Source organism: Bombina bombina, chromosome 1 (assembly GCF_027579735.1).
Source record: "Bombina bombina isolate aBomBom1 chromosome 1, aBomBom1.pri, whole genome shotgun sequence".
NCBI classification, from domain to species: Eukaryota; Metazoa; Chordata; class Amphibia; order Anura; family Bombinatoridae; genus Bombina; species Bombina bombina.
Window position 1 is genome coordinate 493,924,615 of NC_069499.1, and position 23,995 is coordinate 493,948,609.

General features: G+C 36.2%; 1 protein-coding gene across 1 annotated transcript in view; it reads left to right on the plus strand.

The window, feature by feature from the left end:
* The first annotated feature begins 835 nt into the window (after positions 1–835).
* Positions 836–23,995, plus strand: part of HECW2 (HECT, C2 and WW domain containing E3 ubiquitin protein ligase 2) — a 746,182-nt gene continuing 723,022 nt past the window's right edge. The window contains exons 1-2 of the mRNA XM_053698566.1: positions 836–871; positions 18,538–18,965. The gene's annotated coding sequence lies outside the window, so the exon portion shown is untranslated. The remainder of the gene's footprint in view (positions 872–18,537; positions 18,966–23,995) is intronic.

Genomic DNA, 23,995 nt, shown 5'->3' on the forward strand with positions numbered 1-23,995 from the left:
ACATGGTTGAGCCAATCACACAAGGCATCTCTGTGCATCCACCAATCTTCAGCTACTGAGCATATCTAGATATGTTTGTAAAGGAAATAATCCAAAAATAATGATTTAAAATCGATGATAGAATTAAATGTTAATGTTTAAAATTAAATTTTATTTATGATTCCAGAAAGAAACGCTTTTTAATTACCATCCCTTTCATGAGCTAATATGCAATCTTGAACTTGATCTAAATACATCTGTCTAAACATTGTAAATATGCATTGTTGGCGAGCCACAATTAAGTAGATATTTCCCAGTAATGCTTTGCTGATCACAAACCTATGCACCTCCCTTTCTAAAAATTAGTAGAACATGAGAATCAAGCATATTTGTATTACCTTCTGTATTGTTTGACCCACTGTGAATGAAATATCTTCTAATGGCTGTATTTATACAGCTTTACCTTAAAGTGACATTAAGCTATATGTTCTATACTGATTTAGATGGATAATACAATGTTAAAACAATGTCATATTTTGTTTTATTCTCTCATTAGCTTTTTTTGCTTGATATTCTTGACTGAAAACCATATCTAGATAGGCTCTTTTGCTGCTGATTGTTGGTTGCACATAGATGCCTTATGTCATTGTCTAACCCATGTGCATTGCTATTTCTTTAACAAAGGATATCTAAAGACTGAATATAATTAGATAATAATAGTACATTTAAATGGTGTTTAAATAAAATTTGTATTGTCTATAATTCACTAAATTAAATATTTTTGGAATGTCCCTTTAAGGACCAAACCATTAGGAATATGTGGAGTTAACATTGTATAAAAAAACTAAAGGGGACTGAAAATACATCTAGATATGTAATATCTATCCAAGAGGTAAGGAGAATAATTGCTATGTTATCTTTTGATCTATCTATAGTTAAATTACCCTTCAAATGACTCCACTAGAACTGAAAAGTAATCAATATGGCATACAATAATTAGCTTGGTCTAAATATGAAATTAACATACTTTCATTTACAGATAATTTCTAACATATTACCTAAAAAAGAATTAAAGATGAATAACCTATATTTATTGTAATAATGTTTTTAGATACCTAAGGAAAATCCCAGATATTATTATGTAAATCTAACATTCAACTACACTGTCACTTTAATGTAAGTTAAACACTTTCGTTTCTTAAAAGTGAAATGAACAAAGTTGTTTTGTATAATTTAGACTACATATCCTCATCATAAACATTTTATGATTTTAACATCTATAAATCACACAATAAAAGCATAGATGTATTTAAGTCCAAATTAAATTGTTGAAAGATACTTGACTTTAACATTATCGGAATAAGCTTTGTTGATATTTTACATTCAATAAATTAACCAAAATTATTCTATTTTACATCAGGCATGTGCTTGTCAAATAGATGACTAACAGTCATGGGAGTAATATTTTGTTTACTTGTCAGATTAGATGGATATATTTCTTCTTATCTTACTGTGATAGAGATATGTCTATAAGAATATGTATTTTAATACAAAAAATAGAAGATATTGGCCTCTAGTTATCAAGCCATCAACCGCAAATATGCTGGAATTCTGCAGCGTATTTGTGGTGAGGCTGATTCGCCTTAGTTATCAACCCCTACTGCCCGGCAAAAGTAGAATATAGTGACGTAAGCTTCGATCCGCCGGACTCAGTCCGACACAGATCGATGCCTACGTCACTCCAGATGTTCCGAACGCAAGTCCGGCACAATCTGACTACTTTTGGTAGTTATCAAACTACTACCAGGTACGCTCGCCCCTATTCCGGGCCAGCGTACCTGGATTTCAATCTGCCGCCCTGGAGGCGGTGGATCCCATAGGAATCAATGGGAGTCTGACCATAGCGAAAGCTCATGTTCGCTGCTGCCCAATATCCCATTGATTCCTATAGGAAACGTCTGCACCTAACACCCTAACATGTACCCCGACTCTAAACACCCCTAATCTGCCCCCCCCACACCGCCGCAACTAAATAAATTTATTACCCCCTAAACCGCCGCTCCCGGACCCCGCCGTAACTATAATAAATATGTTAACCCCTAAACCGCCGCTCCCGGAGCCCACCACAACTATAATAAATATGTTAACCCCTAAATCGCCGCTCCCGGACCCCGCTGCAAATATAATAAATATGTGAACCCCTAAACCGCCGCTCCTAGACCCCGCTGCGACTATAATAAATATGTTAACCCCTAAACCGCCGCTCCCAGACCCCGCCGCCACCTACATAATACCTATTAACCCCTATCCTGCCCCCCCTATACCACCGCCACCTATAATAAATTTATTAACCCCTATCCTGCCCCCCTACACTGCCGCCACTATAATAAAATTATTAACCACTAAACCTAAGTCTAACACTAACCCTAACACCCCCCTAACTTAAATATTAATTAAATAAATCTAAATAATATTACTCTTATTAACTAAATTAATCCTATTTAAAACTAAATACTTACCTATAAAATAAACCCTAAAATAGCTACAATATAACTAATAATTACATTGTAACTATTTTAGGATTTAGTTTTATTTTACAGGCAACTTTGTATATATTTTAACTAGGTACAATAGCTATTAAATAGTTAATAACTATTTAACAGCTACCTAGCTAAAAGAAATACAAAATTACCTGTAAAATAAATCCTAACCTAAGTTACAATTAAACCTAACACTACACTATCAATAAATTAATTAAATAAATTAGCTACCAATACCTACAATTAAATACAATTAAATAAACTAAACTAAATTACAAAAACAAACAAACACTAAATTACAGAAAATAAAAAAATATTACAAGAATTTTAAACTAATTCTCCTAATCTAAGCCCCCTAATAAAAAAAATAAAAAAAAAATAATAAAAGTCCCTACCCTATTCTACATTACAAAGTAATCAGTTCTTTTTTGATCCAATGAGCCATCAGCCAATCAGATTTTTCCTACCTTAATTCCGATTGGCTGATAGAATCCTATCAGCCAATTGGAATTCGAGGGACGCCATCTTGGATGACATCATTTAAAGGACCAGCCATTCGTCGGGTAGTCGTCGTGCAAGAAGGATGTTCCGTGCCGGAGGTCTTGAAGATGGAGCCGCTCCTGCCAGTCTGGATGTCCTCTTCTGCCCCATCGGATGAAGACTTCGGCCCGGCTGGGTGAAGACAACTCAAGGTAGGGAGATCTTCAGGGGGTTAGTGTTAGTTTTTTTTAAGGGGGGTTTGGGTGGGTTAGAGTAGGGGTATGTGGGTGGTGGGTTTTAATGTTGGGGGGTTGTATTTTTTTACAGGCAAAAGAGCTGATTACTTTGGGGCATGCCCTGCAAAAAAAAACTTTTATGGGCTGGTAAAAGAGCTGATTACCTTGTAATGTAGAATAGGGTAGGGACTTTTTTTTTTTTATTTTATTTATTTTATTAGGGGGCTTAGATTAGGTGTAATTAGTTTAAAATTCTTGTAATATTTTTTTATTTTCTGTAATTTAGTGTTTGTTTGTTTTTGTAATTTAATTTAGTTTATTTAATTGTATTTAATTGTAGGTATTGGTAGCTAATTTATTTAATTAATTTAATGATAGTGTAGTGTTTAATTGTAACTTAGGTAAGGATTTATTTTACAGGTAATTTTGTATTTCTTTTAGCTAGGTAGTTATTAAATAGTTAATACCTATTTAATAACTATTGTACCTAGTTAAAATAAATACAAAGTTGCCTGTAAAATAAATATAAATCCTAAGATAGCTACAATGTAATTATTAATTACATTGTAGCTATCTTAGGGTTTATTTTACAGGTAAGTATTTAGTTTTAAATTGGAATAATTAATTTAATGATAATGCAGTGTTAGTTTTTAATTGTAACTTAGGTTAGGATTTATTTTACAGGTAATTTTGTAAATATCTTAACTAGGTAGCTATTAAATAGTTAATAACTATTTAATTGCTATTGTACCTAGTTTAAATATATACAAAGTTGCCTGTAAAATAAAAATAAATACTAAAATAGCTACAATGCAATTATTAGTTATATTATAGCTATATTAGGGTTTATTTTATAGGTAAGTATTTAGTTTTAAATAGGATTAATTTAGTTAATAAGAGTACTATTATTTAGATTTATTTAATTAATATTTAAGTTAGGGCGGTGTTAGGATTAGTGTTAGACTTAGGTTTAGGGGTTAATAATTTTATTATAGTGGCGGCGGTGTAGGGGGGGCAGGATAGGGATTAATACATTTATTATAGGTGGCGGCGGTATAGGGGGTGCAGGATAGGGGTTAATAGGTATTATGTAGGTGGTGGCGGGGTCCGGGAGCGGAGGTTTAGGGGTTAATATATTTATTATAGTTGCGGCGGGGTCTAGGAGCGGCGGTTTAGGGGTTAACATATTTATTATAGTTGCAGCGGGGTCCGGGAGCGGCGTTTTAGGGGTTAATATATTTATTATAGTTGCGGCGAGGTCTAGGAGCGGTGGTTTATAACTTTATTTAGTTGCGGGGGGCACCGGGGGCGCCGGTATAGGGGGTAGAACAGTATAGTATAGTGTGAGTGCTTAGTGACAGCGGTATCAATAAAGCTGTAAAAAACCCGAAGAGCAGCGATTGATGAGTGATAACTATCACAGTCCGCTGCTCATCGCCCCGTACTTGGTGCACGGCTTTTTGACAGATTTATTGATAACTTTGGCGAGCGTATTCAGGTCTGCGGCAGCGATGTGAGGCGAGCTTAGGCGAGTGTATTGGGGCCGGTGAAGGCAGGTATGTATAGAGCTTCATAACTAGAGGTCAATGTATGAAAATAAATTTATTGACAAGAAAATAAATTAAATTTCTTTTAAAAAAAAATCATCACAGATGAAACTCTGAAAAAGAAAGAAAAATATTATAAACATTAGTTATTTCATGAACACATGTCTTAAAATATTCATTAAATTGAATAATTGTTAAATCATCTTGTGTCTATGCTCTAACATGTATTTTTTTGGTCTTGATATAAAAAAAAAGGTTCAGACATGAAATATATATCTATCCATAATTAGAAATACCATTATATTGTCTAATCAATCTTAGAATTAAACATTAGCATTTTAAATTAAACAAAATAATGCATATCACATTAAAAAAATCTATGTATATTGTATGCTGAACATAATTGAATGTAATATTTCATGTCCCTTCAAATAATATACCTCTATATCAACTATAAAATGTATTCCTTTGTCTGATTGGTCAGAATGTGAGTCCTCTCTAGCACAAAGTAGGTGTAATGTATGTAAAATAAACATATATATATATATATATATATATATATATATGTATCTATTCCTAATTCTTTTAACATTCTTCCTCCTGTGATTCTTAACTAGCATGCATTGTGCAAACTAACCTGGATGTATGGTCTTTGAAAGGCAATTATCTTCAAAATATCAGTTTATCTTCATTAGGTGTCTTATTCATCATTTTCAAAATAGAGGATTGTGAAATACCATCTAAAATAAAAAATAATCTAAGTGTCTCCAATAGGATGCATCCACAGCCTTAGTCCATAAAATTGTTGCCACTTACCATGTGAACGTGTCTTTGTATGGTTTTCAAGGTCAGCACATTTGAAAGACATGACCAGACAGACATGATCACATTGGTATTCATCACTTTCAATCTGGGATTCTTCACTTTCAGTCTGGGATACTTTACTTTCAGTCTTGAATTCTTCCCTTTCAGTCTTGAATTCTTCACTTTCAGTCTTTAGATGAAGTCGTCTCCCTAATGGTCGAAAATAAAAATATTAATAGAAGTGTGTGAATTAGTTCTGCACCCCCCCATTTCTGAAACTTTTTCTATCACTAGCTTACTAAGCGTGTGTAGCATCTTGTGTTATGTTCTATCAATCAAGTGTGAAGATCAGTCATACATTGTGCAGACCTAACCTCTGATGTGTGACTTTGAATATGACGTTGAAGCATATAGTCTTGCTAGAGGATCTCTTTCTGAGTATCCAAATTTCTTGTAATGTGTAAACTAAATACTACTTTGTAAAATGTATGCCATATGATGGGTGATTGTGCCAAATTCCTGCCAACCACAGTCCATACATTATTTATACTTACCAGCTGATGTCTTTAAAAACCAGGTGGCGAAGTCGTTACAGGACCCAATTCCAGGAGCATCACCTATAATAATCCAAATACATTTTTATAATCATTTGATGAACAATCCTAACATGTTTGCACAATTCTCTACTTCTCATTTCCCTAGAATTCACACATATTCGCAATATTCCTATCTAACTTCTATTATTTACCGTCTGAAGTGGCGGTTGATGATGTTTGCTCTGACATTGAGCCCCTCGTCCCGGAATGGCCCCTCTAGAACAGGGTTGTCCTCCTCATCTTGGAGGAGGCGTTGGGGCGCCTGGACAGCCTGCAGCATCCCAGCCCGCTGTGCAATGTTATGCAGGACGCTGCAGGCTATAACGATCTTCGCCACCTTACTAGGGCTGTATTGGAGGGCCTCTCAAGACCTGTCCAAGCATCTTAGTCTCATTCTTTCCACTACAGCCCTAGTCCGCTTGTGTGCCCTATTATAGTGCTCCTGGGCCTCGTCGGTGGGGTTACGCAACGGCGTAATGAGCCAAGGCCGGCTCATGTAACCAGAATCCCCTATAAATAATGAACATAACAAAATTACTAATAATAATAATTTATTTATAATTATTATATTAAAATACTTTTCATTTGTGTACATGAAAATCCCCTACAATAAACATTTTCCTTAAAAAAGAATTATATGTTTAAATCGCATTCTTTATCTGGCCATTTAAGCTAAGACATGCTACATATCTGTTTTGAACTAAAACTAGACATTTGCGGAAAGAGACAATGACATTGTTAAATTGCATACTCGATCTGCCCATTTAAGCTAAGACATGCTACATATCTGTTTGGAGCTAAAACTAGACATTTGTTGAAAGACAATTAAATGGTTAAATTGCATTCTCTGACCATTTCAGCTAAGACATGCTACATATGCGTATTTCGCATAAACCATGCATTTTCTAGAATAAAAACAAAATGGTTAAATTGCATTCTCTATCTGCCCATTTAAGCCAAGACATGCTCTACATATGAGTATTTCGCATAAACCAAACATTTGCTAAAGAGAAAGAAATGGTTAAATTGCATCCTAGAGCTGGCCATTTAAGCTAAGACATGCTACATATCTGTATGGAGCTAAAACTAGACATTTGCGGAAAGAGACAATGACATGGTTAAATTGCATTCTTTATCTGGCCATTTAAGCTAAGACATGCTACATATGCGTATTTCGCATAAAGCAGACATTTGCTAAAATTAAAAAAAAAAATGGTTAAATTGCATCCTAGAGCTGCCCATTTAAGCTAAGACATGCTACATATCTGTTTTGAACTAAAACTAGACATTTGCGGAAAGAGACAATGACATGGTTAAATTGCATTCTCTATCTGCCCATTTAAGCCCAGACATGCTACATATGCGTATTTCGCATAAACCAAACATTTGCTAAAAGAGAAAGAAATGGTTAAATTGCATCCTAGAGCTGGCCATTTAAGCTAAGACATGCTACCTATGCGTATTTCGCATAAATCAGACATTTGCTAAAATAAAAACAAAATGGTTAAATTGCATTCTCTATCTGCCCATTTAAGCTAAAACATGCTATACATATATGTTCAGAGCTAAAACTAGACATTTGCGGAAAGAGACAATGACATGGTTAAATTGCATTCTCTATCTGCCCATTTAAGCTAAGACATGCTACCTATGCATATTTCGCATAAACCAGACATTTGCTAAAATAAAAACAAAATGGTTAAATTGTATTATCTAGCTGGCCATTTAAGCTAAGACATGCTACATATCTGTTTGGAGCTAAAACTAGACATTTGGGGAAAGAGACAATGACATGGTTAAATTGCATTCTCTATCTGGCCATTTAAGCTAAGACATGCTACATATCTGTTTGGAGCTAAAACTAGACATTTGCGGAAAGACAATTAAATGGTTAAATTGCATCCTAGAGCTGCACATTTTGCACATTACACAAACACAACTGTTTTTTAAGACTACAGTGGCAATTGTCTAACTAATTAACCATGTTGTGCACAAGTACTTACCAACGAGCCACCCAGGTGGAAACTCTCTGCCCTCAAACTGCCGCCACAGGGACAACTGTCTGAGGATACGGGCATCATGACAAGCCCCGACGAAATTCGCATACACCTGCATAATCCGCATCCGTGCGTCACAAACAAACTGCACGTTGAGACTATGGAAGTGGTTGCGATTTCGGAAGGGCTGGTCATGCTCAGGAGCATGCAGCGCAATGTGGGTGCAATCTATTGCTCCCAAGACATTGGGCATTCAAGCGATAGCAAAGAATTCCCTCTTCAGGCGCCTCCAATCACCATCATTCTGAGGGAATCCTATATAACGCTTACTGACTCGTACCATGGCTTCCAGAAAGTTGTCAAAAACCACAGAGAAAGTACCCTGAGCAAGCCCATGCATGTAGCCCTCTCCAGATTGAAAACTCCCGGAGGCCAGGACGTGTATGCAACTAAGCATCTTGGTCATACCAGGGATTGCCGTTGCCATACGTCTACGTGGCTCCATATGAGGTCTAAGAACATCGTAAAGGCCAATGAGCTGTTCGCGATTTAGCCTATACTTGTCATAAACCTCAAAGTCACTCATGTTGTCCAAGGTGGGCCTCACCCTGTGAACACGAGGATCTCAAACCAAACAAGCCCTTTGTCTCTCTTGGAGCCGCCAAGCCTGTCTGATTATATTGAATACTACTTGTGCAGGAGCACCAGCAGCATCTAACTGAGCATCATCCATATTTGGCAAGCTAAGCAGCACAAAGCCAAACAGCAGAGCAAACACACAAGGAGTAACAAGGTATGCAAAAACACAAAAGCGATTTGATACAATATCGATCACAAGGGACGCTTTGGCCATGTTGTTTGGGGGATTTATAGTGCAATTAGTCTAATGGTAGCGTGTTTGTAATGATTGCTGATTGTATTCACTTGTTTGTATGTGAGCGGCGCGAATGCTTTCAAAGTGGGCGTTTTTTTTAGGTGTGAAATTTTGTTTACCCCCAATGAATCGCAATTTGAAAGTGTAAAATCTAACATATACAGTGCATCTTCGTAATGTTTGTTCATATGCGTAATAAATACTTATTAAACGCGATGTTATAGTAAAAAGCACACATCCACGCTAACATGAATGAAAGTGCATACTTGTGTATAATGGCATAGAATCTGATCGATCAATGTCGCTGCAATATTGTTTGTAAATGATAAAGTAACAGCTGACATCTCTAATATTGTATATATAAGTGATTGGCGTGATATCAATATTGTACGCGTCCCTTTAAAATCGCAATAATAATAATAATGAAGATCTTCCGGCTGACATCTCTAGTATTGTATATATAAGTGATTGGCGAGATGTCAATATTTGACGTATCCCATTAAAATCGCAATAATAATGATGTTCCAAACTCTCGTTTACGTATATGTAGTATTGTAGTATTGAGTGCTAAACTTCTGAAAGGGGCGGTACAGTCCTAAAGCTGTAATGTGTATGGTTGAAGCTTCTAATGACGTCATTATAGTAGCAACCTGATGTTTAGTTATCAAATCCTCATTGTGTTGTTGTATTTTACTACATTGTTATTGTGTGATGATTCAAATATAAATGTGTGCTTTGTGGTTGCGTGATGCGTGTTATATACATATATATGTATATATTGTGATTCTCTCTCACATATGCTGACTTATATAAAGCAGTATAGCATTGTTGTTCCTTCCCAAAAAGTAATGTAATCTGTAATCTGTTCTAATTATGTTGTTATTGTACATAATTCCTAATGGTATATTCTGAGTGAATCGTGATGTTAAAGGGACAGTAAAATCCATATTTTATGTTTCATGATTCATAGAGAGAATCTAATGTGTTTTTTCCCCCATAATATCAATGCACATGTATGATTGAATGATAAAAGTAATGTATGTGCATCCATTAATGATCATGTGTTAAGCCTATGTAGATATGCTGTTCCTGCAAGTATATGAGTTGAATAAATGAAATGCTATAATAGAGGTAAATGAGAGGTGTTTCCAATTGTCTACTATTTGTGAATAATGAAATGATCAAATTATTTTTCTGTCCGTTTAAATATGATGTAATTTATTAACTATATTTTGTATTGTTGATGGTGATTTGTAGTTGATGTAATGTAAATTTCTATAACAATTTGATGTTGTAGTGAATTTCACACAAGTAAAAGCCATAACTCCATAGAGAAATAGCCATTTCTTGATCTATTTGTCATAGCGGAACTAACGCAAGAAAGAATGAGTTAGTTTCACAATTTTAACGCTGGTATTACGAGTTTTCTTGTCTACGCTTTTTCCGTGCGTTAGGTAAATCTGACTGTCGCGTGCACGAGCACATCTTCCCCATAGAAGTCAATGGAGGAAAAAAATGTGTGTAGAAATAAAATCCAAGACTTGTTTTGAGCGTAAAGTGAGTGACATCATGGTCTTCTGTGAAAAAGTAGCTAAATTGTGTTAAATTCCTATTCAAAATCTTATTTGTGTATGTAATGTGCTGTATATTGTTTGTATGTATCGATTAGTGTATGTATGTGATAATATTAGTAGTTAGATGTAGCTATATGAGTGTATGTTCCCGTCTGTCTATGTAAGTCAATGGAGAAGGGATTTCTGTGGCTTTTTCTTTTCAAACACCCGAGATCTCTTTGATCCGTTCTATTTTGACATGAAAATATGAAATCTTAAAAATAAATATAGTGTAGTGTTTGTATGAGTGTAAGTGTACTTTGTGTAATATTTTTTTTGTCATTCGTGGATGTTTTTTTTTTTTCGGTATATGTTAACTACTGGGTCTGGGTTGACGTTGATGATTTCAGCGGAGACGGATATTTTTGTGGCATTAGGGAAACTCGTAATACCAGCGGGCATTAAAAAGCAGCGTTAGGACCGGCTAACGCTGCTTTTTAAGCCTAACGCCAAACTCGTAATCTAGCCGAATGTATAATTAAAAACTGAAGTGTTTAAGTTCCCTTCTTGTTGACCCTCCTTCCTGAAGTCAACAGGCTGACATAGCCAAAAACAGGGACAGCCATGAGTAGGGGTGTTGCCTTTCTTGGAGAATAAAATAAAAGCATATATTTGTATAAATAATTATACTGCATAACAAAAATGCTAGGGCTGGTTTTAAAGTTGTTTTACATTAGATTGCAAGCATAACAGTTTCAACCTAGCAAAGGCTTTACATCTTTATTCAGTCTTTATTATCAACCAAACCTTAAAAATACCGCCATGCAGGTATGAGCTAACGGCTTCCCAAGGGCTTTCCTGCTACTGCTGCTGAGTTGGGAGGCTGCATTTAGTTCAAGGGAATTTACAGGGATTTTGTGAACTTTGCTGTCAGGTAAAGGGAGGCCAGCAGTTACATACTGTATTTATGTTTAAAATAGAGTACAGATAATACAGATATTAAGAAATTGAAAAACCTACCTTTAAAGTGAGGATGCAGCCTGCTTCAGCCTCTCCCATTGCTGAACACCAAGATTTATAGAAATACAGCAGTGCTGACCTCCTTTAGGGAAAATTCAAGGAAAACTTCTCTTGTATCTATAGACTTAAAGGAATATAAAACTATTCTATATGTTCAGTTAAGAAAGCAACTGCATTGATATATAAGTATAACATAAACAAAACATACTTACAGTTTTTTTAAAAACAAAGCTTCTAAGTAAAAAAAACATTGTTTTTTTATTTCTAAAATGACTTAACAAAGGACAACCAACATAAAGGGACTATCCAACATACAGTCTGATAGTCCAAGCAATAATCACTAATATACATATGGAAATTATGCTAACATGTTCCCCAACGCATGCGCAGTCAAATCAGTCTGCTCACGCATGCTCCATTATCCCCGAAGACTTTTTCCAGGTCTTTGGAAGGAACTAGAGCATGCACACAGAATCCATGGTCTCAAACTTTGTGTCTAAATATTACTTGTTAGTTACTAATTTCTGTCTTCTGTGTACCGCAAGATATTCTAAACTCGCTTCCTGCAGCTGCATACCTGTGCATTTATGCCAGTCTCACCTTGCTGCCTGTAGTGTACTCTGCACTGTAAGTAACTTAGTACCCAACCCTCCTCTGTCTAATGTTATCCAGCCCTGCCTGCAGTTCTATCAGCCACTGCATCGGCAGTCAGTGGTGCCTGCAAAGTTTTGGTAGTGTCACCCAGCCATGTGCCGAATGGCATTATTTAATCTGCAGTAGCACATTCTAGGCAGTAACATAATCCATTGGATGTAATAGAATACAATGTTCACAGTTGTGTTTAGATCTGTAAAGGACTTGTATGGATTAGAGAACGTTCTAATATAAGTACTCATTTGTATCACAATGTTGGGATTTTGTTTTAAGTAAACTAACACAACCAAACTAAAAAAAAAAACAACTAAACATCTATAAACTAAAAAAACAAGTATAACTGAGAGCAAGTAAACTCTCCCATTGGAATATGTGTCACCTTGCAAAATAAAGCTGGACATCCACATTAATTAAAACTGATCTATTTGCAGCAATGTGTCAGCACCTTGGGAGTAATAAATAGCATCAGTGTCAGTAGGCCTTACAAAGTAGGGTCTGAATTAAGTTGGCATTTTCGATGCGGAAGGTCGTTGTAAAAGAATACTCATACAGGAATTTAATTCTAGGTAGGAAAGCATATGTTTAAGTAATAGGGGCCTTTAGAAGAAGTATAATGATTGAGAAATTAAGCACGACTTTTAGAGATATCTCAGCTTGAGACTCTTCTCTATGCATGGATTAAAAGGATGAATCAGTGTTAAATATTTCATTGATTAGTGAATTGTAAAGGTGCAGAAATCTTGCAAGGTAGAACCAACAAATAGAAAACATATTGACCGCAAACCTTAGGCACAAAGAACAATTAGACATACCAGGAAATATAATCATGGATCTAAGCAGCAAAAGACTATTTTGTTATGGATATATTAGAGTCTCAGAACGGTTAAGAGATCTGAACCTAGGCATTGAATGTTCCATCTTGGTAGCCAGGAGTTGAAACGTCTGATCCTGGTCTGTCAGCAGGACGGTTAATCCACAATAAAGTCATAGGCCAGCCATGCAGCAGAAACCGTCTATGGGATATCCACAAGAAGAGTTTAACAGAGTAATGGAACTTTTTGAGAATAAATAACCATTTTCTACAGAATTGCATATAGATATTGAGGAATCTCTAATCTGCGTGGGGTACATTTGGATTGGCTAACGCTGCCTGTAATTACACTGTTTCGTATTTTGTCAATTAGGGAACAAAAATAGGATAATAAAACTATAATAAACTACATATACAACAGCAACACACAGCATCCCACAGACATACTTACAGGTTGGGGTTAATTTATAGATGTTGGATATTTTACAGTTAAATCTAGACTAGCTGGTATGAGTACACTATGTTGCTAATGAATTGTACTGCCCAAAAGGTTTACTTTACTATCTTAGGAGGTAAAAAGAATAAGAGCAGCAAAACGACTAGAACCAGGCATATATGTAAGAAAAACACACAAATAACATAGTCAGGTTTAAAAACAAGGTAAGGCATCTGCTGGCTAACAAGTTTGCATATTGGTTTGTGCTAAATGTATCCAGATATTTAAAGGTGTTAGATATTCCACAATTGTACAAAAGCTAGGCAAAGACCTTAGTTCATATTTCTAGTCTGTTTTACAGTCAGCTGGTACATAGGACTGTAGCCATAAACTGATCATCCGACCCCAGCACGGAATGGAGCATGACATACATGCCTCAGAAGAATGTAGCTTTTTTGCGGAGGGGAGAGGGGCTGCCCCACAGCGAGTATTAGGTACAACAGTGCAACAAAAGGGCAGCCGTCACCAATCAAGTCTGACTTCAAGACTTTCTGCAAAGTGGCTTCCTGCGGTGGGACAATTACAGCTGCAGCTTGCCCGCTCCTCTGTGCAGCGTGAGTCACGAAGCTGCCATCCTCTCCCCGTGTATATAGTGCAGACCGAGCATCAGTAGGCTCGGTAGTTGCGATGTCATTCCCTTCCACCTGATTAGGACACCGTTCAGTTGTGTCGGCTGGGCTTAATGACAAATTAACGGCATGGGAGTCGAACTGAACCGGACTTGGAGCACAGAATGTGGGGCCACTAGCGCTCTCATTCCCACAGAGTGTTAGGAATTCTGAGGTCTGACGCGTTTCTATAGAAGTAAGTCCGGGGTGAGTCAATGCATGGGAGACATTTATGGCATTTATTATCCCCGCTTCCAACGTGACCAGGTTACTTGGTTGGAGTAGAAAGATAGGGTAGTGTGACCCCTCCATCTTTTCTGTAATGCCGCTATCCAGAGTGTCTTCTTTCAGGTTAATTGGTGGAATTTGCCGAGGTGTAATTAGACATGTAGAAATTGTATTGGTATGTTCGGGTGTGCTAAGCTCTCGTACTTCGCAGAGGAGTTCCCCCATAGCTGTTGTTAGGGAATCCAATATTGGCATAAAGAAATCTATTAGGGCCTCGGCAATGTGCGCCATCTTGTTTACCGGAGTGTGCACGTCCGTAGGTCCAGAGACAAATTTTAACTTTTCAGTGCCTTCTCAGAGGCCAGGAGTTGTAATGTCCTGATCCTGAAGGATTCCCGGGCACAGTTATTGCCAAGGGAGGTATGGATGGCTGAAGATTCTACCACACTGCACTCAAAAGCAGGTTTCAGTCACAGAGCCTTGTGAGGTTGTGGCCATCTTGGTGAGCCGCCTACCGGAAGTCCGTGAATGTCAATTTTAATGAATAAATTTGTGGAATTTAATTAATAGAACGTTTAATGAAGCCAAACTGTGGTGTTTGTATCCAGAACTCTTAATAAACGAAGAGAACTACTATACAAGCCATCTGTGAGTACCTTCCTTTTAGTGTTCTCATTCATACTGACATATTACACCATGTGGATTTTTTATTTTTTTTAAAGGGTTTGCGTTTGAAGATACAAGAAGTTTTCCTTGAATTTTCCCTAAAGGAGGTCAGAGCTGCTATATTCCTACAAATCTATACATCCTGTATTTAGTAAACAAAGAAGTATTTTTGGTATCAGGAGGTATAGTATTAAAATTACATATATATTATAATTACAAATATATAATAATTATTTATAAAGGACACACTAAATGTTGGGACAGGGGTCATACAAGGGGGCATGGCAAAAATGGAGAAGGAAATGAGCGGGCTGGGCTAAGGGGCCACAAAAATTAGTCTTGACCAGGGTCCTATAAATGCTATGGGTGGCCCTAGATGAAAGGTATTAAAAGGGACAATGCAGTCTTTTTTTTTTTTTTTTAATAAATGCATACTGCATAACAAGATAAAATTATCATAAATATGCTTATGCAATTTCCTATTAGTTTTATATTGTTCAATTGATTGGGAACTTTGGTACACAATATAAAAAACTGTATCTGTTAGGTCACATAGGGGGAGATTTATCAAAGTAATCCGCCCGCAATTGCGCCCAAAACTACGCATACAACCATATCTCCATATTTATTTAAGCAATCTGCGCCTATAATTGCGCAAATCTGAAAGAAACTTCTTTGCACTCCGCTTGCATTTGCCTAGGCGCATGGGTGCGCTCCCGAGTGCACCAATATGCATTAGTAATAGGCGTAATATCACAGCCCGACCTACAAATACGCCCAGTTTCTTATTTATTATTGCTTTGCACCGATAGGGAACTGAAATTTCTCTTTAAATTGTGTGTTCTATATTTCGCCATACATACATAGGCGAACAGCATTATCATACATTTTTTACAGCTTGTGATGAAGTACTTTCTTCTTTAACTGCTTTATCCAAGGCTCAGCATCAAGAAGAGACTGATATTGCCAGAAATTTGCACTTCCACAGGCGCATAGGGGTACCAAGAGTTTTCTTGCCCGTTGTGGTCTTTATAAGCCTTGACTGACAATAATATACTGTATATATATATATATATATATATATATATATATATCAAAGACAATGTGCACTCCCGGATCCTCACTCCACAGCCTTGGGTGCAGCAAAAAGTAATTATAAATCCAGTAAAAAGCGCACTCCAAAGGTCTTAGCAAAATGTCACTTTAATGTGAACGTTTTCGAGTAGAAATGACTCGTCCTCAGACAAGCAAACAGTGTATATATTGATTTGTGTGATCTTAAATTACCAACAAGGAAGAACATGGAAAAAACAGCACGGAAACATTAAATATGTTAAAATATAACATTAACACATTATTAAATTAGGTACTGTACCTAACTGCACAAAATTTAAAAGATATGACATAAATGTGCAAAATAGATACCTAAAAAACGCATCTTTAATAATCAAGACATGATGGCGTAAATATTTATAGGGATGTTCTATGATAAATAGGGAGTAAATGCTTTTTCCGACAGGCGAATTTTATCATTATTACGCCCCAGCTTGCCTTTTACTAAACGCACAAAGTTGCGTCTATTTTCTTTATAAATTCAGGCGCACTTGTGCACTTCTCTGGAGGCGAGCTGGGGCGCAGTTACAGACGAAGCACATAGACAGTTTGCCTAGCCTTTCATAAATCACCCCCTAAGTAGCACTGAGATAATAAATAGCAGAAAGACCAACCCTAAGCAAGCAAACAACACAAGATAATCTCACAATGGAGCAACTAGCAATATTTTGAGTGTTAACAAAAGCAACTCATATTTCAGGAAAAAAAAGTTTTCTCAACAAAAAAGTTCAAAAAGAAAATAATGACCAAATGTTTAACATCAACAAAACGTCCTAAATGTGAAATTTTTACTACAATTTGTAAATATTTAATGCACTAGGTAATATAGATTATTTAGAACACATTAAAGAAGAGAGATATTTACCGTATAATGTACCTTTTAATGAATACTGTAATTACATGGTATTTTTACCTCCACCACTTTGGATGTGAAACTCACCTTGAAAGCAAATTTTGGAGGTTACAATATATTTTTAAAACTAAAATATAATATGCAAAATGTAATTTGCGTTATGCATTTTTTTTTTCCTGCAAAGATAAAAGGACATAAGAATGACCCTAGCATATTACTTCTAGTAAATTTGCTGTAAAAAGGCAACTTTGGTCTTTTTTGATGCTTATATCAGTACCTGTGCAAGGGCCTTGTTCTGATCTTACAGCCTAGCCAGGCACTGACTGAAGCATATATACCAAAAACTGGTGGCTTCATTGTGGTGTTAAGCAATTGTTAAAGGGATACTTAACCCAATTTTTTTCTTTCAATTTTAAGCAACTTTCTAGTTTACTCCTATTATCAATTTTTCTTTGTTCTCTTGCTATCTTTATTTGAAAAAGAAGGAATCTATGCTTAGGAGACGGCCCATTTTTGGTTCAGCACCATGGATAGCTCTTGCTGATTGGTGGATACATTTAGCCACCAATCAGCAAGCGCTAACCAGGTGCTTAACCAAAAATGGGCTGGTTCTTAAGTGTAGATTATGGATTTTTCAAATAAAGATAGCAAGAAAACAAAGTAAAATAGATAATAGGAGTAAATTAGAAAGTTGCTTCAAATTGCCTGCTCTATTTGAATAATGAAAGAAAAAGTTGGGTTTAGTATCCCTTTAACAATGATGAAAACTGAGTAATTACTGATGCAGCTGCAGTGTCTAAATGCTGGCGCACAGGACATATGTACAAAAGCTCTGTGCACAGTGAATGCTATCACTGAAACAGTGATAACTTTTATTAGAATCATTGTATACATGTATATTGGAGAAAAAAGAAAAAAAAAAGCTTATATTCAACACTGAAATGTTGTAAAGTGAATTTTAATGTTATAACCTGACATGATAGTGTAAAACATGATCATGTGTTGTTAACATTATTTTAAACTAATTCCCTAATTTTAGTATATTGTTATGGCCAAAGTTACAATTTTGTAAAATCACAGATTTTCACCAGATAAGAATGTGGATGGTGTTTGCTCTTGATTGGCTTCACCAACTATATCCTCATCTGGCGAGGCACAGGAGCTCACATGGTGCACTACCTTGAAGGAGATAAACTTGTAATTAGAAAATGGAATCCATTTTAAAATAAAATGTTTTAAACAGTTCATTTTTTATCTTTATACTACATTTTTTGTTTAATCTCTGAAATGAATGTGTCTTGATCCACGTACTGGTAAGCATTGTATTGATGACTAATTTAGGGTACCGTGCTAACTGCTAAAATAAGATTGTAATCAATAATTTATCATCTATATTAGAACTGTCTCCTGGGACCTTACACCTTTATTATTGTACCCAAATACATCAAGCACTTCCTTATTATTATTTTTTTCTCACAACAGCATCTGACTGAACTGCTGTTATTCTCACCAAAGCAGCACCACATCACCAATCACAGGAAAGCTGTGGTTGACCAATCAGCAAGGAGTTGACAACCACCTATTACGTTCCGCTTTACATTTCCCATCGCAGCCTGACTTGCAGCTGGTATACATACTATACAGAAGCTTATCTGTGGTGGAGCACAGGGTAATCCCGTCTAACTGGCAATAAAGATGCATCAGCGGATCGCAGTGACATAGGAGCCAGGCTTCCCATTTGTACTACAGCTCACTGATTGATTCACTAAAGCTCCCCCATTGGATTTTATAGATCTCGGCAATATATGTTATAACAGTGGTCCTTATCCAGGAGAGGTGTCCGCAGGAGCATCCCCACTTCTATTACTGCTGATTTTGCATGCAGATGTGTACGTGCACATAGTAACCTGGTATGTATCACAAGCAGCTCATAATTTATTCTCAACGCATATGTTTATTGTTGTGCATTTTTTCCCAACGAATGAACGTAATATTTAGTCAGAGCAGTATGCTATATATGTATTTTTACGATTTGTGGTGTTAATGCTGAACATATTTCTCCAACGTGATGACAAATGAGTTTTTGTGGTATATTATCTGTCATATTCAACACAAAGGCAGAGCAATACGTATGCCATGGTTTTCTTAAAGCAATTTGTGGTCAGTATGATATTTTTGTTTGCACCTGGTGCTGTTGACTCCCTGTTCAGCTACAACAATTTGAATAAACAACCCCGCTGTTGTTACTGCATGCGACAGCCAGAGTCCCCATCTGCTCTGCACAGTCACTTACTTGCTTTGTGCAGTTCCATTGTTTAACAATACGTGATAAGGCGTAAAGTTTTTATATTATCCACACTCTTTGTCATAAAACCGTGTTATTTTATGGTGCTTAATGTCAATAAGAGAAAAACTGTTTTCACAGGTAATTTACATGGGTTTTGTTCTATATACTCACTGTATGGAACATTAGCCTGTAGTCAACACATCTGTTAAACAGAGATGAGTGTAGCTAATTCCCATTCTTTTTAATAGTGTAGCTATATCCCTGATACTCCAGATCTACATTTCTGGTATTTCAAGCATTTGAACACAAGCCAATTTTTTTTTTAATATCGGCTAAACAATTTCTTGAGTTGCAAGAATAAAAACTAGCAGTTTATGTACTTTTTGCAAAGGGTAGGTAGGATAGTTACATTGGAGTCAAATACTAAGGAATATTAGGTGTCTTGCAAATATCCTCATCCTTCTTTGTCTTAAAGTAATTGGCAGTAAACATACAGACCTTATGAATCATAGTATGATTTATATCTAAATACAGGATCTATACACTCATGTAACAGCATAGTACAGTGTAATAGTAACTTTTATATTCTGTTTGTAGTAGACATATTTTTATAGTTATATCTTTATAAATATTGTGACTATTATTTTATTTTGCTTACAATGGAATGGTGTATGTTAGCTACAGTATCATGAATAAGTATGTGGTCTGACATATACAGTATTTGCCATTGAGTTTAAATGTCAACCATGCTATTGATTTGTATTTACCAATTAGCCAACCTATCCGTGGCTGCACCTACACCTCTGGTGCCACTAGGTATGGATTCCTCAGCACCCCTATACCATTTTGACTTACTTTTGCCCAGTGACTTCCTGTGTTACATCGAAAGCATGCGCATGTGCAGATTTTTAACCCAATGCATACAAAAATAAACAGTGCACAGATTTCACTTTTTTCTCAGCATATTTTGTATTACTAATGTAATTTTTTTTTTATGTAAGCCAAGGTTTGACTTTCAGTGGAAAATTTTTGGCCACTTTATTTACTTGTTTAGGTGCTCTTGCTTCTTGACACACAAATCATAACTCAGGTTTTACAACACTACAGGCAATGTGCACATTGCTTTTCATAATTAAAAGAATATGAATGACCTCTGCATTCATTACTGACATATTGTAATAGTGTTAAAAACAATTATGAGCCACTAATGATAATGTAATGGGCAGCAAATTTGTAACAGAAGACATCCAAATAACTATGTGAAGATGCCAATAGGCAGCTGTCTAATGTACCTTACAAGACATCTGGCACAATCAGTGAATAGCTTCACTATCCTGGTGATGCTTGCTACTGATCTAGAGCTGATACAGAAGTCATTTATGGAATTGTGCATTTAAAGGGTGGAGAAAAGCACAGCCTTTGAAAGTTCACATTCTGCTAAGAATACAATATCACTGAGTTTAATAGTTTTTGTGCAATTGCAGCTTATTCATATGTACCTTGAAATTTTATTGTGATGCATTTTTTTTTGGATCCAGGTTTATTTTATAAAGCATCGCTTAATTTCTTCATATATAGTCCATTTCTTTCTATTTCAGATCACGGTCATCTTTTTGCAGAATAAAGAGTAAAATGTATTAGTTTAAGGGACATAAAACCCAAAAGTTTTCTTTCATTATTCAGATAGAGAATACAATTTTAAACAACTTCCCAATTTAGTTCTATTATATAATTTGCTTCATTCTCTTGGTATCCTTTTGTTGAAGAAGCAGCAATGCACTACTGGGAGCTATCTGAATACATTGGTCAGCCAATTGCAAGAGGCATACATGTGCAGCAACCAATCAGCAGCTTCAGAGTCCACCTAGGTATCCTTTTCAACAGGGAATATCAAGAGAACAAAACAAATTAGATCATTTAAGTAAATTTGAAAGTTGTTTAAGATCACTTGCTCTATCTGAATCATGAAAGAAAAAATAGTATATGATAATGAGACCAACATTACATCAGAAGATAGTTTTGTGTTAATAAATGTCAACATTGTTTTTCCATGTAATGTGTTAACTGTATCCAAGCTGAACAGTTAGTTGCAAGCATTTTATATTATTAACTAGGGGGTTTAACATCTATTAAAGTAGCTATTTTCTGCTGAAAAAGAGGTAGATTGCATGTAAGGCTTTACTGAAAACATCCCCTAGACAACCCACACATTTTCAAGAAGAGTTTAAAAAAAGAAAAAACACCTTTTTGAGGTGCAGCCAATTACAATCTCTGGCTCGTTCACACTGTGCAGTGGGGTGGTAAAAAAAAGCATGAAACACATAAGTACACAAAATCTTAAATTGACCATTCATTCAAATTTGGTTTTGCTCTACGTAAAGTGATTGAAAACTTTCCCGTTCAGATCTGGAATGTTAGCAATATTTTAGATGGAGTTTAATTCATTAGTTGTAATGAGGATACACTTTAAAGTGAATGTAAATTTTGATGCTAAAGTGCCCGGGTTTTAAAAATTAGATTAAAAACAGGGGCACTTTAATTCATAAAAATTTACATTTCACTTGTGTTGTGAAAATACTTACCTTTTAATCTTGACAGCCGCTCCAGCTTCCTCTGCCCATCGCAATGCCTCTTCCTGGGTCTAAAATGAGGAATCCGGCTTTCTCCAAGCACGGCTTCGAATCAGACACTGATTCCCCCCGGGGGGAAGCCATGATTGGAGGATGACCGATCCATCGTTTCTGACATCACAAATGGCTTTGCGACGACCAGGAGGAGCTGGAACGGCTGTCAAGTTTAAAAGGTAAGTATTTTTTCACAATATAAATCTAAATAAAATGCTACTTTTAAAAGTTTTCAACCAACAATGTATACTTGCTAGCATGAACACAACCACCTGCAGATTTGGAGCTGATGGGTGTCATATGCGTGCCCATTTACACTATGCGTAATCTGTTAAAAGAGGAAGACGTGCTACTTGATGTCACCGACACTATGCAAATACATTTGACTGGCTGTGTGCATGCTATTAAATGATCTTAAAAGTAACTTATAGTGCAAGTAAAAGGTTGTTATTTTTTAAACATAAAAATTGACTTCTAGCTTCCTCAATGAAGGGCACAGCTACCTCCTGGGAATGTATGTTCCCATGTATCATTCCCATATCACTTACAGTTGTGCTCATAAGTTTACATACCCTGGCAGAATTTATGATTTCTTGGCCATTTTTCAGAGAATATGAATGATAACACAAAAACTTTTCTTTCACTCATGGTTAGTGTTTGGCTGAAGCTATTTATTATCAATCAACTGTGTTTACTCTTTTTAAATCATAATGACAACAGAAACTACCCCAATGACCCTGATCAAAAGTTTACATACCCTGGTGATTTTGGCCTGATAACATGCACACAAGTTGACACAAAAGGGTTTGAATGGCTATTAAAGGTAACCATCCTCACCTGTTATCTGTTTTCTTGTAATTAGTGTGTGTGTATAAAAGGTCAATGAGTTTCCTGACAGACCCTTGCATCTTTCATTCAGTGATGCACTGACATTTCTGGATTCTGAGTCATGGGGAAAGAAAAAGAATTGTCAAAGGATCAGTGGGAAAAAGGTAGTTGAACTGTATAAAACAGGAAAGGGATATAAAAAGATATCCAAGGAATTGAGAATGCAAATCAGCAGTGTTCAAACTCTAATCAAGAAGTGGAAATGAGGGATTTTGTTTGATAACATACTGCATTCATCTTGCCATCAATTCTGACCAAATTTCCTGTGCCTTTTGTAAGTCACACATCCCCAAAACATCAGCGATCCACCTCCGTGTTTAACAGTAGTAATGGTGTACCTTTCATCATAGGCCTTGTTGACTCCTCTCCAAATGTAGCGTTTATGGTTGTGGCCCAAAATCTCAATTTTAGTCTCATCACTCCAAATGACTTTGTGCCAGAAGGTTTGAGGCTTGTCTCTGTGCTGTTTGGCGTATTGTAAGCGGGATACTTTGTGGCATTTGCGTAGTAATGGCTTTCTTCTGGCAACTAGACCATGCAGCCCATCTTTCTTCAAGTGCCTTCTTATTGTGCATCTTGAAACGGCCACACCACATGTCCTGTATTTCACCTGAAGTTATTTGTGGGTTTGTCTTTGCATCCCGAACAATTTTCCTGGCAGTTTTGGTTGAAAATTTAGTTGGTCTACCTGACCGTTGGTTTGGTTTCAACAGAACCCCTCATTTTCCACTTCTTTATTAGAGTTTGAACACTGCTGATTTGCATTCTCAGTTCCTTGGTTATCTTTTTATATCCCTTTCCTGTTTTTATACAGTTCAACTACCTTTTCCCGCAGATCCTTTGGCAATTCTTTTGCTTTCCCCATGACTCAGAATCCAGAATCGTCAGTGCAGCACTGGATGAAAGATGCAAGGGTCTGTCAGGAGTCCAGAAACTCATTGACCTTTTATACACACACTAATTACAAGAAAACAGATCACAGGTAAGGATGGTTACCTTTACTAGCCATTCAAACCCCTTTGTGTCAACTTGTGTGCATGTTATCATGCCAAAATCACCAGGGTATGTAAACTTTTTATCAGGGTCATTTGGGTAGTTTCTGTTGTCATTATGATTTAAAAAGAGTAAACACAGTTGACTG